General features: G+C 29.0%; 1 protein-coding gene across 4 annotated transcripts in view; it reads right to left on the bottom strand.

Annotated features, from left to right (window-relative positions):
• The window catches only part of LOC141528904 (uncharacterized), a 50309-nt gene that overhangs the window by 5891 nt on the left and 25570 nt on the right, over positions 1-18848 (bottom strand). The window lies entirely within an intron of this gene.

Genomic DNA, 18848 nt, shown 5'->3' with positions numbered 1-18848 from the left:
TGGGAAATTATTTAATTTTATTATTTTTAACAACGGAGACAAATTATTTATTTTTAATTAATTTAAAAAAAAAAAAAAAAAAAAAAATTTTTTTATTTTACTCCGTTAATTTTCTTTTTCACGAAAAGAACAAGATGACACTGGATATCATCCCAGATTATACTTAGTGATATCTGTGGTGAATAAAAATTTCAGATAGTAGCTAAAAAAAAAAAAAATACAGATTATACTGCGTGATATCTGGATTATACTCATTATAATCCAGATTATAATGAGTGATATCTGGATAATATTAATTATAATCTAAGATGATATCCAGTGTAATCTTGTTCTTATCGTGTTGTTGAAAAAAAAAAGTTTAAATTAATTTTTGCAGAAAATTTTATTAATTATTTAAATCAAAATTTTTTTTTAATCAATTATAGAGCTTTTCTTTATCTAAAAAAAATTTTTTTTTCTACAGTTATTAAATTTAAAATTTATAATTTTTTCTCAAAAAAAAAATATTGAGTTTCTCAATTAATCGTATTTTTGATAAAATAAAAGAAAAAAGGCTTTTTAAATTCTAATTTTCTCGTGAAAAAAAAATAAATATAATTCACAAGCTATATTGAATTAACTAAATTAAAAACCCAACAATTAAATCTCACAATGACTTTTAAAATAATAATAATAATAAAACATTAAATTAAAAACACCCATGACTTGCCGTATGCTGATAATCCCGTTAATATGCAGACAGTATATTAAATTTTTATTATTTTCCTTTTTATCCCGTTTTATTTAATATTAAAACGTTCCTCAATATTTCAAGTAGTGGCGTATGGTGTGAAAGACAAAACATAGGTCCATCGCCATCCATAGCATAATAAAAAATAAAAAACACAATACAATAATACAAAATAAGAGTATACAGAGAGAAGAACATGTTTAGGTCGTAGGCCGTCCATGCTGCGTCATTTCTTGGATGATTTGTACATGCGTAACGCCTTCTTCTGTATCTGCTCTAACTCGGCAAGTCACATTATATTGCTATACAGCATCCACCATATCATCTTATTATATTATGTTTATGTATTCCGTTCCCTTTCTATTCCGTGGACGCAAACATTGTCAGTGTGCAGCAGCATGTCGAGCTTTTTGCAGAGTTGTGCCGCACATTATAAAATTATAAAACACCGGACTGCAACGGAAAGATGGACCTTTTTTGTCCATACCCATCCACATAATATCTATTACTGGGCTTACAAACGACTTATGGACAGTAACACTGTAATATTATGTATGTATAAACACGGACTGAAATAATATAATATTTTAATGGTAAACAGCAACACAAACGCCCCTTTACTTGGACAACCTCACTATTGATGAATTATATTCAGAGGATGCAGCACACTCTTAAATTTATTCATGTATTTTGAATTTTTATTAAACTCTCTGACTCTCCCGTAGCTTTTTTATTTATTATTTATTATTTATATGACTGGACATGAGTTATATTTAATCTGTAAGTGAATGATTGTCAGATATATGGGGGCATATCCCAGGTGAAGAAGGTCAGAAATTGTTTTCATGTTAACGCGATCACCATGATTTGACAAAACAACAAAACTAATTTGTTGACGTGTCTAAAATACTTAATCGGTTGATCTTACTTTTTTATTGCTTGATTTATTATTTGTACTAATTGATTTTTTTTTATTCCTTTCAACAACAAATCATGCTTTTGATTTTTTTTTTTTTTTTAAGTATTAATCCATTCATTTTAACTCAAAAGCTTCTGATGATATTTTTTAATGAGTTTTTTAACTTATTAAATTTTATTAGTCTTTTATTTATTTTTTAATAAATTCTTGCCAATTAAAAAATTAAATTTTATTAGTAAAAAAAAATTTTTTTCTTTTTAATCATTTAATTTCTGAGTAATTTTGTAATTTTCTAATTCGTATCCTTTTTTCATTATTAATAATGTGTAAATATTATTTTTAATAATTTTTTTTTAAATAAACTCGTAATAATTGCTTAAAAAATAAAAATTACATAAAAAAAATTTTTTTCTCTATTTCATTAAAAATTTTCATTATAAAATTTTTAAATAAATTTCTAAAATTTATTTTTTAATTATTTATCAATTAAATTAATTTTTTCAAAGATTCTTTTGTATCAAAAATTGTTTTATAAATATTTAAAAATTTTTTATTTTATTTTTAATGTAGAAAAAAATTTTTTTTAATTACAGAATTTGTTAATTTAAAAATTTAATAATTCTTTTAAAAAAAAAAGCGAAATCTTTGAAGAATATTGACTAAAATTATTTAATTGGTATAAAATTAATTAGTAAAAAATTTTTGGAAGTAGAATTAATTTAAAAAAAAAATTTACCATATTAAAAATTTTGAAGTAATTTAAAAATTTTTTTTACCTTTAAAAAAATGTGAATAAAATTTTTCGAAAGTGGAAGGACAAGAGGACACGGAGTACGGCGTGTGACAATTCTTAATGTTTGTCTTAAAATATAATTGTTGAGTAAGCCGTATAATTCTGCTGGTGAGATAATAATAGTGCAGAGAAAGAACAAAGATCGCCGGCCCGGCTATTAATGCTCCTAATAATATATATATATATATATATATATATATATATATATATATATATATATATATATATATATATATATATGTATAATAGGGGAGGAGGGTTTGTTGGTGTTAATAATCCCTCTAGTCCTTGAATCCTCTGAAGCTTAACCCGAACTGTTATGTATAATAATATTTAGTATATATACACAATAATCTTGAGCGTCGCTTCAATCTTTAATACAGTTTTTATCCCAACAGACCAAAGACATGGGAAAATCTCTAGAAAGAGAGTCATCCGTGACACTCAACGTTTTGATGTCTTATTACGATACGTAACATGTAATTTCCTGTTGCAGATTGATCAATTAACGATATAAATAAAATTAAAATAAAAACGACAAAAAAAAAAAAAATAAATCAGTCTAAATAAATTTACACATAAAAATTTTTTAACACAAAATTTTTATTGTGTAAAAAAGCTCATTAAGCTAATTGTTGTCGTCCTCTCAGTAATTGATTGCCTGATAAAAAAATAAAAGGCATGATAATAATACTAATTTAATAAAAAGTAAAAGCAATGGTTGCCTAGGGGTAGAAGCGCGTGCGTGAATATAAACGCGCAGAAGCCGGTGCCGAGGCGAATCAATCTGGGGTGGCCACACCCTTGTTTGATTCACTCTGCTATAACTCACACGAATATATTTAACGTCAAAATGGCACACTACCTCGGCCATTTTTGCGCTTCTCATCACGATAATTGATCGGAAAATAATACGCTTTGTTTTACGAGCTTTTAGCTGTTTTTGTTCCCGTGAGTTGCTTTTGGGCTTTTAAAATTTTTTTATTACCCTCTAGAGCTCGAAGGGATCCCCCGCATAGAGAAATTTATTTGTCAAAAATGTAAGTCGCATAAATAATATACAAAAAAACAAAATATGTCAACATATACACTAAAAAAAAAAAAAAAAAAAAAAAAAAATAACTTGAATCAAGAGAAAAATTTTTAAACCAAGAAAATAATTTTAAAGAGTTTAATTTTCTTCAATTAAGATAAACAATTCTTGAATTAAGTAAAATTTAATTAAACCAAGAAAAATTTCATTAATTTAAGAATTTTTTTACTCAAATTAAAAAGGTGAAATTATTTGCTTGATTCAAGAATTTTTCTCTCAATTCAAGTTAATTTTTATTTAAATATCTATAAACTTCTCAGGCGGAATTTTTCTTAATTTAATTCACTTACCCTGCAAAAGGATTAAATTTTCAGGATTTGAGGCCTACACATACAAGTGTAATTTCATGGCATTAGCGTTCGCATATAAGAAAAGTCCTGTTAAATGGATGGCGCCATGCCGGAGGCATTTCGGATTTATAAAAGCGAGAGCCAAGGGGCTGTGTCTTCCATTTACCATAGTAAAGGTAAAAATACTTAAGGTGCGTGTACTCATGAAGAATCATGGAGGAATATGGACAGAGACAGGTAATACTCTCTTAAAGAAAGTTTAAACGAATAAAATAATAATAATAATAATAATAATAATAAAGAACACATTGGTACGGTGCGGTAACGGACGGATGGACGCGTAGATTCTATCTCTCCATTCACTCGCCTCGAGGGTAATAAAACTCCACGTCCATTATTTACTTGCATTATCGTTATTTTACGCCCACAAAACTCCATATTTATGGTGAAATTATTCAGCATTATTTCTCAGATATGAATGAAATGCCTGATTCCAGGGGATAACACGTATCTTTAGCCAAAGCCGCGTAGCGTAAGCCTCCACTCGAGATTTTGCTAAGTCTTACTATCTTTTTTCATTTCATTTATTTCTTGTTAACGAAAGATGAGCCGAGGATCCGAGACACGCTCTTTGCTGCATTACATCACTAGAAACTCTTGTGTTATGATTAAGGTCCTGATTTGAGACTGATTTCAAAATTATATTAAAAAAAATATTTACAATAATTTTGAAGAATTTTATTTTCTTAATTTGAGTAAAAAATTTCTTTTAAAACCAGTGACTATAAATCACTACATAAAAAAAAAATTTTTTTTGAGATAGTAACTAGTATAATCTAGATTATAATGAGTATAATTTATATTACAATGAGTATAATCTAGATTAAAGTGAGTATAATCCAGATATCACTGAGTATAATCTTAAAAATTTTTTTTTTTAGCTTAAAATTTTTTTATAAAAATTAAAATAGCAGATGCTTGATAATTTTTTTTTTTTCATAAATAAATTACTGCAAAAAAAAATTAAACCAGCGGATTATTGAATTGCTTGATTGATTCTTTGTTTCGGATTTAATACTACAAAGCTATCGGTGTTAAGGAAAAGTGTGATTGCTTCAACTTAATTAAATTAAATGAAAGCTTGATGTAGTTTATCCAGAAATGAAAACAAGCAATAGACCTAGAGTTTATAAACTATTCAATCGGCGGTGCATGTAGTGCAGGATTGAAAATTAAAATGCAGCAAACTCTTACTTACTGAACCCGCTAGACCCGATTCGATATAATAGTTGATTCCTTCTTATCCATTACATTACATTACATTACATTATATTACATTACATTAGTGAAGCAGTCTGAAGTCTAGGGTCTATTAAGGCCTAGCGAGCGTTGGTACACATCGAGTCACGCGTGGCTCAAAGAAAGTACTTGAATACAAAGGTCAGAGCTAACTCGCGCCCGGCGTCAAATGCCAATCTACTTACGAAACATATTGAAACAATGATACTGAGTTAAAGGGTTACCTTACCTTGGATTCAGCCAGCGGCCTACCATCAACTCTTTGCACATATTAACTCAAGATTTTTTCATACCATCGTTTTAATACCATAAATATCAACATTTGCGCCATTTGTTGACATCTTCAAAGTGACATTTTAGTTTATACTCTATCTATACATTTAATAAATTTCAAATAACATTTAGCTATTAATTTTATACACATCATTACATTACGCCGTTCAATTATTATTATTTTTTAATAAATAAATAAATAAAATTATAATTCAAAATTATTATGTTTAATTTTAAAATCTTCCTAATCTTTGGATTTAATTTCACTTTTCGTTAAAAAAATTTTTTACAACATTTGCTGGGGTATATAAGCTCATAAATACTCATAATAGACCATATATACCCAAAAATAATTTTTTTTTTAAAAATTAGTTCCAAAAATTTCCGACAGGTGGCGCATGGTAGCGGAATTCTCTCCCTTGTAGAGAGTTAAATTTTAAAATATAACTATTTTTGTTTTTATTGTCTATTTTAGTTTAATATAAGATATTAATTAAAATTAATACTCCTAAAAATAAATAAAATAAATTTTATATCGTAAAAAATATTAGTTTAATTTTTAAGTAATTTTTATAGATTCCGTTATGAATTTTTTCAACTTCTTGAATTGAATGTACTGTAAGGTAGTTGAAAAACTGTTGAAGGTCTGTTTCTTAGCAAACAGACGAAAGCTTGATAAATATAAATGGTATTTGATTCGAATCCAGATAAAAATATTGACCATTTGTTATTTACTTTTCAGGCAATGAGTTAACATGAAGGAAAGTCGAGTAAATGATTTAAAAGCATAAAAAAAGGCTTTCGCCTGTGGGTCATGGGAATTAATGAAGACAGGCATGCGATGCATTAGTCGGTATTAAAAAGTTTTATAAAAACCGAGTACTGGCTACCAACTACCAGCTAATGTAATGTACAACATAAAAACAAGTAACAATAATAATTCTAATGACAAATAAATTTTCCCACAAGTAAAGGCAACATATATTGGCTTGACTGGTTAAATATTTGATAATAACTTTAATAATTAGCTAGAATTACAGATTAAATATTAAAAAGTATGACGCATTGGGCGATTGGGCGCCAGTTCAAAATAATAACCAAATAACCGACTCCTGTAGTCCGAAAGGTAATCCAAAGGATAGGGGCAGTACAATATACAATAGAATAACACGAATGGAAGGTATTGAAAGGAAGAAGAATGAAAGGGAGCTGCTGTAAGCCTGTAACCTAACGACGTGATAAAGTCGCGTGCGTGACCTGTGCCCAGTTTGTTAGGACCATCTTCCACGTTGTTGTGCTCATAGAACTCGCTAACACACACACACACACACACACACACACACACACACACACACACACACACATATATATATATATATATATATATATATATATATATATATATATATATATATATATATATATATATATATATATATATATATATATATATATATATATATATATATATATATGGGATATATAGTTATATATTGAAGCTCTCGCCTGCTGGTTGATCATCGATCTCTGTAGGCCTCCAACTCACGCGATTTGCGCATCCCCGCGGAGCTAAACACCCTTTTCATCGCTCCCATACCTCCATCAACAGTTACAGCCGCTTGCACACTAGCTTTTAAATATTACATTTGAATTCACCTGGACAATGTACCAAGATGATGATGATGATGATGATGATGATGATGATGATGACTTATGGATTAATCATAATACATCAAATTTTAGCTTTTAACGATTTATCATCTGATGATCCTCGTTAGTATCACTATTTGGTCAAGTAAGGATTTGTCTGGATGAGGATATGATAAAAGGCCCATCTGATTGTTTGCCTGGTGCAGTATGGGGCACCATGAGTCATTCAGGCGAAAGCGATGGGCTTGTAATATAATAATAAGGAGCTAACGGGCTAGGATGAACAAAAGCGGTGGTTAGATGGTTAGTACATTAAGCCGATTAGCTATTAGCTATTACTGGCGGTGTTGATGGCCCAAGAGATGCTCGATCAGTCGATGAGTTAGGTCAGCTGCTATATTGCTGCCAGCGGTGTAGTTATGAGTATCACGTCATAGTTATTGCCGTCTAATCATCCTGCCAACAATCTTCTCTTTATATGCTGGTAATTTGCACCTGGAGGATTCTGATTTTTGAGAGAGATTGCAGGAGGGCCTTTTAGATCGGTGGGCTTTTTATGACAAGCTGGTTTTATAACAAACTCCAAAAGTTTAAAATTAAATTTAAAAAATTTTTTTAACAAATAAATTTAGCAAAAAAAAATTGACATTTAGAAATTAAAAAAAAACTACAAATGTAATTTTTTTAAAAGTAATTTTTTTGTTAAAAAAAAATTAAAAACTCGCCAAGATTGCTGCTAACTTTAATGTCATCAATTTAGCAAATAATAATTCATTTAAAAATTTTTTTAACAAATAAATTATGGTAAAAAAAATTGACATTTAAAAATTTTTAAAAACTCCAAATGTAATTTTTTAAAACAAATTTTTTTGTTAAAAAAAAATTAAAAACTGGCCAAAACTGCTGCTAACTTTAATGTTTATAAATTTTTATAAATTTTTATAATGTTTAGAAATTTTAAAAAACTACAAATGCAATTTTTTTAAAATAATTTATTTGTTAAAAAAATTAAAAAATTGTCAAGTGATAGCTAACGAAAAAATAATAAAACTTTTTTGATAAAAAATTAAATTTTCTACTAAAGATCGTTGTCAATTTTATCATAATTCTTACCGTTTGGTCACAATAAATGATTAATAATTTTCCAAGCATAATATATAGACTACTTTACCAAATAAATTTATTTAATGCATCAAAAGTTGAAATTAAAAAATAAAATGATGAAAAATAAGTTTATGTAGTATAATTTATATAAATTTGTTCCCTAGGTATCAAAAGAGAATTTTATCAAGGCTAAAGACCGTAAATCGATAACAATTGGTATGAGTTAAGCATTACGATCTCGGGACGAAAAGTCAATATCATAAAATAGATGACTGTCATAATTCAGGTAAAAACAGAGTCTTTATTGCCCGTAGCGATAGTTTTTTTTAATCAAGAGATAGATATATATCTCCTGACATATATAAATATAAATGTATGTTCTGGAGAGCTCTAGACAGCGGAGACCCGTTAATGCACTTTTAATTAATTAAATAGACTTTGGCCTCACCCTCCCTGGTAACTACTGGGGTATTACGGACGCTTGACCTCGCGTGCCGGCTGTCCACCGGTGCAAACTCATCCCATTATTTACTAATTCCCGTTACTTTTTATCTTTAAATAAGATTACTGAATATTATTGCCTGTTACCGAATGGTTGTATTTATATTTTAACGATTTAACGCTAGCGGTACGCTGATGAATCACTAATCCTGATAATGATACTGATATCTAATAACTAATATGCCGTTGTTGTTGTTGTTGTTGTTGTTGTTGTTGTTGTTGTTGTTGTTGTTGTTGTTGTTGTTGTTGTTGGGGATATTTATTGCACTGCAGATGGACTCTGTCTTCAATAATTTAACATCCAGAAAAGGCTACTTAATTCGAATGGATAAGGGGATAGCTGGCCTGTTTGTATGTTTCTCTGGTGAAGTATCTGAGGTAAAGGTGGACCACCCGAAGGCCCAGCGGGTCACCGTCCAGGTAACTCTGTAGGAGCGCTCTCATAATTAAACTCCACGATGACATTTGATTTAGGTACTCAGAGCACCGACATGCTCCGTGCTTCCTCTACCCAGCTGTGTGTTAAGTAGTTAATATATACTAATATAAATAATGTACTTCTGTAACAATAACTAATCACAATTGCTAATTACTGATGAGTAATAGCTATAGGTACTTTGTTTATTTTTTTTTTTTAAATAATTGTCAAGAAATTTTTGGATTATTATTTTGAGCAAACTCTTATTATTTTTTCATATCTTTAATATTTAATTCAAAATTTTGACATAGTAAATCATATATTTTTTTGGAGAATGAGCAAAATTTTTTAGCCAATGTATTTATTTAATAAAATGAGTTTTTATGGTTAAATTTGTTATCGTTAAAAAAGTCTTGAATATTTCATGAACTATTGACATTTTTAAAGATATAAGCTCATTTTGATGTTACACTCATCGAGACCTTTCATTTGAGTACCCACATCAATTTTTCATATATAAATATATATAATATATATAAATATATGAAAAATTGATGTGGGTACTCAAATCAAAGCTCTTGATGAGTATAACATCGGGGCGAGCTTATATCTTTAAAAATTTCAATAGTTGACAAGATACAATTTAATTCTTGATTTTGATATTTTTAAAAATATAAGCTCATCCCGATGATACACTCATCAAGAGCTTTTATTTGAGTACCCACATTCATTTTTCATATATTTTATATATTTATATATATTATATATATGTATATATGAAAAATATATAAAAAATGCATGTGGGTACTCAAATGAAAGCTCTTGAAGAGTATAACATCGGGATGAGCTTATATTTTTAAAAATGTCAATAGTTAAAAAAGTATAATGCAATTTAACAAAAGTCATTGTTTAATAATTTGTAATTAAAATTAATTTTCAAAATTGATATTCTTATAAAAAAAAAAGTTTTAAATAAATTACCGTCTACAAAAATATCACAAATGACTCGCCTAAACAAACAAAATATTTCCTGTGATAAACTCTGTATTTTCTAACAATACCAGCAGGTTAATTCGGTATTTAATACCGACAGGTTGGGCGCTAAACAACGTTTATTACAATCAACGTTGACGTTTGAGAAAGTTGGAATGTTTCGTAATGAATAATAACCGGTGACACATGTACTCTCGTTGACTCTTATGTCGAATCATAAATATTACTATCAACTTACGTTGTATTTAACGTCTTCCATCTCAATCTTTATTTACCCGTGTACCGTTCAAGAATTATTATTTCTTATTCTTATATATTAATATTGGTACAGCCTCCGTATTATACTCTCTATTATATCCAGGACCGCAAATGGATAGCATACACTGTCAAATGATTCTCCACAGTGCACTCACGACTTACAACTTATAGTTTCATCTTTATAACCCCCGACAAAAAAAAAAAAAAAAAAAAAAAAAAACAACATACAACAGACTGTTTAGTTTGTTGGTCTTGTATACACCAGAAGTCACGGTGATTTCATAACTATATTTATGTTCCTCGGTGTCAGGTCATACCTTATTGCCTTTATATCCATCATCTCTTTTTACTTACACCAACTACTTTTATTTATTTATTTATTTATTTATCTGCACATTAATAAATACTGTACTTTCTTTTTATGTTATCAGGTGTGCTCTTAATTGTGAGATATTAAATTCCGTGTCTTCCCGACATTTATTACGATAGATAGACTCTCGTATTGATATTTTCTAAAAATTTTTATTCCTAGTATAATAATAAAAAAAAATAATTTATTTAATAGTCAATAAATCCATTTATTTAATTATTTTTCAAGAGATTCAAGGTAATTTCTTAATTATGTATCGACACAGAAAATTTTTTGAATTAAGTTAAATTTTTTTAAGCTAAAAAAATATTTTTCTTGCTCCAAAATAACTTCGGTTTTTTTTTTTTTTTTTTTTTTTTTTTTTAATAATTTTCTTGGTTCAAAAAATTTTTTTTTCTGTGTAGGATAGTAATAATAGTTTTAGTTTTGTCACTTAATTATGTAAAATAATCAGAAATTAAATATTTTAAACTATAAAAAAATTATTAAAAAAAAAAGTTTTTTTTTAAAATGGTTAATTTTCAAACGTGTTTTGCTCATGTATAAAATAAAATTTAGATAGAGCATTTTCGAAGGCATATTTCTCAATAATAAATTTTTGAAACCACAAAATTTGCAATCCTGATTGACCACACAAAGAAAAAAATTCTTAAACCAAGAAAATAATTTTAAGAAATTTAATTGTCTTGAATTAAGACAAAAAAATTTTGAATCAAGTAAAAATTGGGAAATCAAGAAAATAAGTGATTTGATTCAAGTAAATTTTTTCATCTGTCCACAAAAACTCTAATTAAATAACCAGAAAAATTATTCTCCTGAAAAGAATAAATGAAAGGATTAAGCTCAATAAATATGAAAAATAAAATTGACTCTTCAACAATTGTCCGAGGTGTTTGGATACACGAATTGTGACAATCCCTGAAAGTTATGAATGAAGAAAGTGAAAAAGACTCGAAGCGGATAGTTCTGGGGCATTGTTGATCAGGTTTAGATTTATAGTCATTTGGGTTTGGAGCTTGCGACAAGATTCTCCACGAGCTCCGAAAAGTTGTTAATTAAATGGTTTATAGGTGCGACCAAATATCCAACTTTTTATAGTCAATTAGCCACGGTCCCGGCTGGTATCTTAAAGAAGTGCAGCCCCCGTAGACAGGGAGGATGTAAGATCCAGGACGATTAGAATGAATGGCCGCCATAAATCAGCTCCCTCGTTGGCTGGATACCGCAAAACCAAACTTTGCAGCGACACCAAACAGTCCCGGAATATTTTTAACTCTTGGTTTATTTTATTAAAACCCTCTCTGGGTTAGAGCGCTCATTTCTGTCCAGCTCTGGACCATTCGCTCTGCCTAATATACCTTCTTTAGCGCTGTCCAAATCTTGATCTACTGGTACCACTCGGGATCCACGTGTGAGATTTATTCTACCCTTTTGCCATTTAATCCACACACACACACACACACACACACACACACACACAGACCTTACAAGATAGCCTCGTTGAGTTTACACACCACTAACCGCTATCGATAACACACCACACTCTAAACCTCTCTCTCTCCGGCTGGATTTTGGAAACCACTAAAATGATACTTTTTAATTTATGTCATATCGGCTGTTTTCTTGTTTAATTTATTCGGGCCCAATTATCAGGCTGTTGGCGTGAAGCTTACCTTGTTCTGGTAACGTCTAATTTATTTTATTTTATATTGATTCTCGGGCGACATGTGGCGTAAGTTGCATATGGTCTTATCGCGACTCTTGATCAAAAAATACAACCAGTGTGTCACACGGAATATTAAAATTATTTCTCTTCATTAAGGGAATAACTTTCACCGGGTGCTTCATCATTTTTGGTTCATCTCTTCTTTATATATTTTAATAGAGAAATTTATCTTTCATAATGTCGCTTTTTAATTTATTCAGTTAAATATTATGTACTATTTTTAATTATTTAATTTTATACTCTACATTGAAATAGAAAAAAAAAAAAAAACACTTTAACTCAATTAAAAATTTCTTGGTTCAAGAAACTTGATTACGATCAAATATTTTATTATTAAGATTAATTATTAATTTCTGAAGAGAAGAGCATCAATATTTATTTTTAGATGATAAATAAACAAGACAATAGCTTTTTTTAAATTAAATAAAAATTATTTCAATCAACTTAACAAATTTTTGTATCGAGAAAATTTTAATATAAAAATTAAAATATATCTATCAAAAATTTTAAAAATTATCAAATAAAATATTTAAAATATTTATTCTTCGAAAAATGAATCGACGGAATTTTTATTGAGTATTATAGATTGGAAATTTTAAGAAAGAAACCGGCCGAGTGCTCCCAAGGGAACTGGGTTCGAGCCCGCTGGGGAATCAAATGGAAAAATTCGAGTTTTTTAATTTAAATGTCTCTTTTTTTTTTAACAGGAGGAATTATGTAGAAATTTGGACGAAATTTAAAAATTAAAAATAGAAATATTGTAATCATAAGACCGGAAGAGCTAAATGTAGTCATCATCATCAACGATGTGTACTTAGTAACGTGTGTGATGCCGATGGTAATCATTGTTTAAACTACACACACCAATGACGGCGGTGTTTAATAAAATTGTGTGTTTTCTTCGAAAAAGTGACGGCGTTGAAGGTTTTACGAGATGTAGACTACAGGCTATAATATTAATAGACATTGGATGGTAATAATAGTCAATGTAATTATACATTGAGAAAAAAAATTTCTTTTGAAAATTTTTGTGACAAGAAATTAATTTTTTTTTTTATTAACTGAAGAAATAAAATTTTTTTTCACAGAAAAATTAATTTTGGATTAAAATTTTCAAATTGTCTATCTAAAATAATTTTTTTCCAACAATAAAGTTTCTGTAAAAATTATTATTTCTTCAGTTAAGAGAAGAAATCATTTAAAATAAATTTTTTATCGCAAAATGAAAATTTTTTTGCATTAAATTTAATCTAAATATGAACTAGGTACCACTCTGAAGGATACTTTATAGTCTAGAGTTAGTTATATGCAGGCACAGACTGTAGAGGGTATACTTGAGCCTACAGATGATCGAGAGAAGCTATAACTACGCGAGTACCTCATCGATGTAACATTATTCCTAATAGATTTAAACTAAACATTAAATTATTAAAGCACCTCGAGATATAAGACGTGAGTCGGAAATAAATTACCATTGATGTTTATAGGCGAGCAACGGTAATTTCGCTTCGATTAGTGACTTGCAAGCTGGTACATGTATGCTCATGTTGATGTTCATACACGTTGGATGGATAGATCACTCCGAGGATGGATGGATGGATGGATGGATGGATGGATGGAATTGTTAAGACCGAGAGGATATATCGCAGGGCGATTGGCTCCAGGAATTCTCGCTCATTTGTAAGTATATATTTATTTATATTTATACGCGTATACTTGACTCTACTTGGTAACTTGTATGTTGTATATTATATATTTTAGATTGTGTGTAGGCGTTTGAGCTGAAAGAGGACGGAAACTCAATATGAAGGCCTCAGGATCAAGATGAGGATGAAGAAGAAGAAAATCGTGTAAGCAGCCACAACCAAAAGTAAGGATTATGGCTTAGCTGCCTGGTTTGCGTGTTCTCTGATGGGGTCATCAACGGGAATTAACATACTGGGTGGACTCGTACCACCAGAAAGATGAAGAACATCAACATCACTGATAGACCAGGTTACACCGCTCTCAACACTTTATTACACTTCTCTACAACGGGTACAATGTTAAACACAATCTAAAGAAGAAGCTAGATCATCGACGTCTGTTAAGTTACCACTGATACATTGATAAAAAATTCTTTAACCGAGAATATTATTTTGAAGAGATTCTTAATCTTGAATCAAAAAAAAAAAAAAAATTTTTTATCAAGTTAAATTTACTTGAATCAAGAATAAATGACTCAAAAAATTTTTACTTGATTTTAAATCTTTAGAATTGAATATTTTTTTTTTTATAAAAGACTTTTGAGTCTCAATTCTTAGTTTTACTAATTTATATTCACTAAAAAAAGTATTTTTGATGATTATTTTAACTAGTCTTAATATATCTTGGATTTAACTTTCTAATAGCGAGATAATCTAGCGCTCATGCGCCACCATACGGAGATTTTTAAAACTAACTTTAATCAAAAAATTATAAATGGATATTAAAAGTATTTTTGACGGGAATTTTTCTACTTTTTAAAAGTAAATTAAAAAGTAACACTTATTGAAATAATTAGTATGAAAACTTAAAAAAAAAATTTGGAAAATTCAATTTATAAGTTGTTTAATTAATTTAAATATTCTTAATACAAATTTTATAATGTAAAATAAAACCCATTTTTGGAATTAAATGGATATAATCATTCTTTTTGATCAGTACCTAATTTTCTCCCTACAAAAATCAGCGACGAGACCTCCCACTATTACAAGTGAAGATCCAAAGCTCGATATTTCAAAATTAATAGTTTAGGCGTGAGAAGTAGGGAAGATTTAAAATGTAACAAAAAATCTAAACTCTCCGAATAAAATGGAATAAAAAAAAAAATAAGATAAAGAGGAAGTAATTGAAAGTCACGATGAATTTAGGAGCGATATATTTTGAAAAAACCACAGGTGCTCGGATTTTCATTCCCCGCAGGAGGTAATCAGGATCGATCCGAAGATTGATTCCCCATTGGCCAAGTCACCAAATACAATGAGACAATTATGCCGATCGAGCCAGATAGCCCCCGGATTAGCCGGTAGCTCGCTGGGACTAGACATTAAATATCGGGAGCAAGAATAACAATAACCTCAAGAAGATATAAGAAGAAGAAGAAGAATAAGAAGAAGAAGAAGATGAAGTAAAGGCTGAAGTAAGCCTCAATCAGCTCCTCGACTCCGATCCGTCTCCGGGATAATTTTATCAGCTCAGGCCTGACATCAAAACACCGATTACTCTTTCATTCATAGATATATCCAGGGCTCCATTATGCCGAGGCTCTACAGGACTCATCCGGATGTCGTTTCCTTGTATTAATATAAAGATATACATAACAACGAATCGTGTCCTCGCTTATAGACATGATGACGCCCAGCGGGACGCTAATGCTTTCTATGGGCTTCTGGATCAGTTTGTGCGATTTTAGATAAAACTTTGGTTTTTTTAATGGACTCAGATGAGCTCAGGCTATCTTTCACTTGGAAATTAATTGCTACACAGCTGAATTTATCCATTTATTTATTTAGATTTGAAATTTGGACCTTTTAAGATTTTTTTTTTATTTTAAATTAATTTTAAAAAAAATATCATTAATCTCAATCAAAACTTTCTGTAAAATTTTGAATTTTTATTTATTTATAGACAGAAAAATTTTATTAAAATTTTTTAATTTAAAAAAAAAATTATTAAAATTTCTCACTTTATTATTTTTTTCGCTCCAAATTTTTTATCTAATTGAAGTAATTTTAATTTAATCCTTTAAAGAAAAATTGAAATTTTCAAAATAATATTTTGCTTAAAACTCAAAATTTTTTTCTTCAAATAATTCCCACGGTTTTTAAAAAATTAAAAAAAATAAACTTAAATTCTTAAAAATGATTTTTTTAATCAAATAAATTTTTTTGAATGTAAAAATTTATCACAAGACTAATTTTTGGACAATTAACGTCAATATTGATGTGTTCTCATTGAAAAACTCAACAAATCCCAGTGTCCAGTCGAGAGACTAAATATCCAATTGGCTGGATTTATTTTTGGGTTAAGAATGGGCAGCTAATGGCGAACCAGGGCGGTCCTGTCGAGCCTAAAAATTAGTTGACCACAAATCAACAGTACCGTCCTTTTAGCAACATCACTTTCTTCTTTCTTCCTTTTACCACATATATTTATTGTTATTGTTATTATTTACTCTTATATCATTCTTATTCCTCGGTCTCCTGGTAGTTGGTCAACATAGTGTGCAGTATGTCTGCGTGCCTGTGGATCCCTTCGGTGGTCTAGCGCAAGAGACAGGAATTAATATCACTCCCTTATTCACAGCATCTTAGTCCCTGTGCTAGTCCATTATATATAATAACAACAATGATAATATATAATATACTACACGCTCTCAGTGTTTACACTTCAATTTATTGACCTCGCCCATTCAAGTCTTTCAATGAAGATCATCCTCTGGATTCATTTTTACACTTATGAAAAAAGTTGCTATAAAATTAATTAATTTATTGTTTTAAACTTCTTTTTTTTTTTTTTTTTTTTTTCTAGTATACTTTTTGTGATTTTTATCATTAAAAATAAGTCTAATAATTTTTAAAATGAACTCAAATAAATTTAATAATTAAATAAAATTTTTTTTTGCTATTTTGAGCGGCAAAAAAAATTTTTTTTAATAAAAATATAAAATTAAGACAAAATTATTTTTTAAATAATTTTTTAAAATAAAAAATTTTAAAAATTTATTGATAAAAAAAAACAATATCGAAGTAGCTCTTCTCCGTTAGTTTCAATAATTATCTGATCTTTTTTACGGAGCAGCTCAATAAATATCTGGGTAATGTGGTCTAATAACTCAAAAATGTTATTCTATAAAATTTAATGCCCCGAGTTGTAAATGATTCCAGAAACAAACTGAATTGCAAATGTAAATGTAACCGGAGAAATTATTGTAAACTGCGACCGGAAAAGATGAGGAGTAACGGTAAGTATGTTTTTTTTTTTTTTTTTTTGAGGACTCGAAATTTTCCCAAGTCAGCGTATTGTAATCATATATCTTTTCTTCTATTCTTCCAACTAGCTTCAATAGCTATCTATCGGAATTGATGAAGAATAGAATTGAATTCAAAAACTCCCCGCGGGGATCATCTCAGATGAGGATCAAGCCCGAACAGATTAAACCCATTTGACTAATCATGTTTACGAGTGACCGAGCATCACTTTTACCAGAAGACTCCCTACAGGTGCAGAATCTGTACAATATCATTTTTATTTAATACATCATCATTATTCAATCTTTGATTTGCTTCCAAGAAAGTATTATTTATTATCGTCTCGTTATTTTGTTATTAAATATTAAATCTAGATCTATCTGCACTCAAAATAAAATTAATAATAAATAATAATTCAATATTTTAAATTATTATTATTATTATTTATATTATTGAGGGAATAAAAAAAAATTTGTCTCCAGAATATCTTGTGAACTATTGACATTTTCAAAGATATAAGCTCATCCCGATGTTACACTTATCAAGACCTCTCATTTGAGTACCCAATTCAATTTTTCATATATTTTATATATTTATATATATTATATATATGTATATATGAAAAATATATTAAAAATGCATATGGGTACTTAAATGAAAGCTCTTGACGAGTGTAACATCAGGATGAACTTATATTTTTGAAAATGTCAATATTTAAGAAAATAATAATAAAAATAATTTTCTTAATTCAAAATTTTTTTTTCAAAAATTAAGTCATTTTCTTCCACGTCGATTCATCGACTACTTTGTCAGTCATTATTATTATTATTATTAATGTAAGTTTTATTTATTATTAATCATATATACATTGATAAATGTTTATCCAAAAAATGAACTGTGTGTTTCACGACTATGGAAATAGATTTAAAAGAAACGTGAGGTTGTTTTGAGATGAAAAATGCGCGACCTCGATACTCCCTAGTTAGAAGAATGAGCATAAGAAAACCAGGAAAGGTACAACTCCACAACTCCACCTAGTGCTGTAGTTACAGAGAGCAATCGCTCGAGGATGAGCGCTACGATTAGTCCCCCTCCCAGGAGTGTGTTAAAACTCTCGTATATATATATATATATTTATATGTATGTATCAATGTATGGATGTTAAAGCAAGTCCTTGCTCGTGGATAAGTACAGAGTAACCAGAGTTACTGAGTAGCATAACGGTTACACCAAGAATCAGGCCCAAGTAAACGAGTCATGGATGGACAATCCAGCCACTAGTATTTTAATGCTGCTTTAAATATATAAATATTTTTTTCAATTTACGGCTACCGGGAACAACTTCTGAAGATTGTTTTGATGGTTAATGACTGAGTAATGACAGATAATGTAACATGTGTAATAGGGTGGGTCAAAAAAATCGAATAATTTATTTTTGAC

This window comes from Cotesia typhae, unplaced genomic scaffold (assembly GCF_013202065.1).
Source record: "Cotesia typhae breed Kobodo isofemale line unplaced genomic scaffold, CoteBio_Ctyphae contig_44, whole genome shotgun sequence".
NCBI lineage: Eukaryota > Metazoa > Arthropoda > Insecta > Hymenoptera > Braconidae > Cotesia > Cotesia typhae.
The sequence above is the reverse complement of the archived record's forward strand: the minus strand, read 5'-3'. Positions and strand labels throughout refer to the sequence as shown.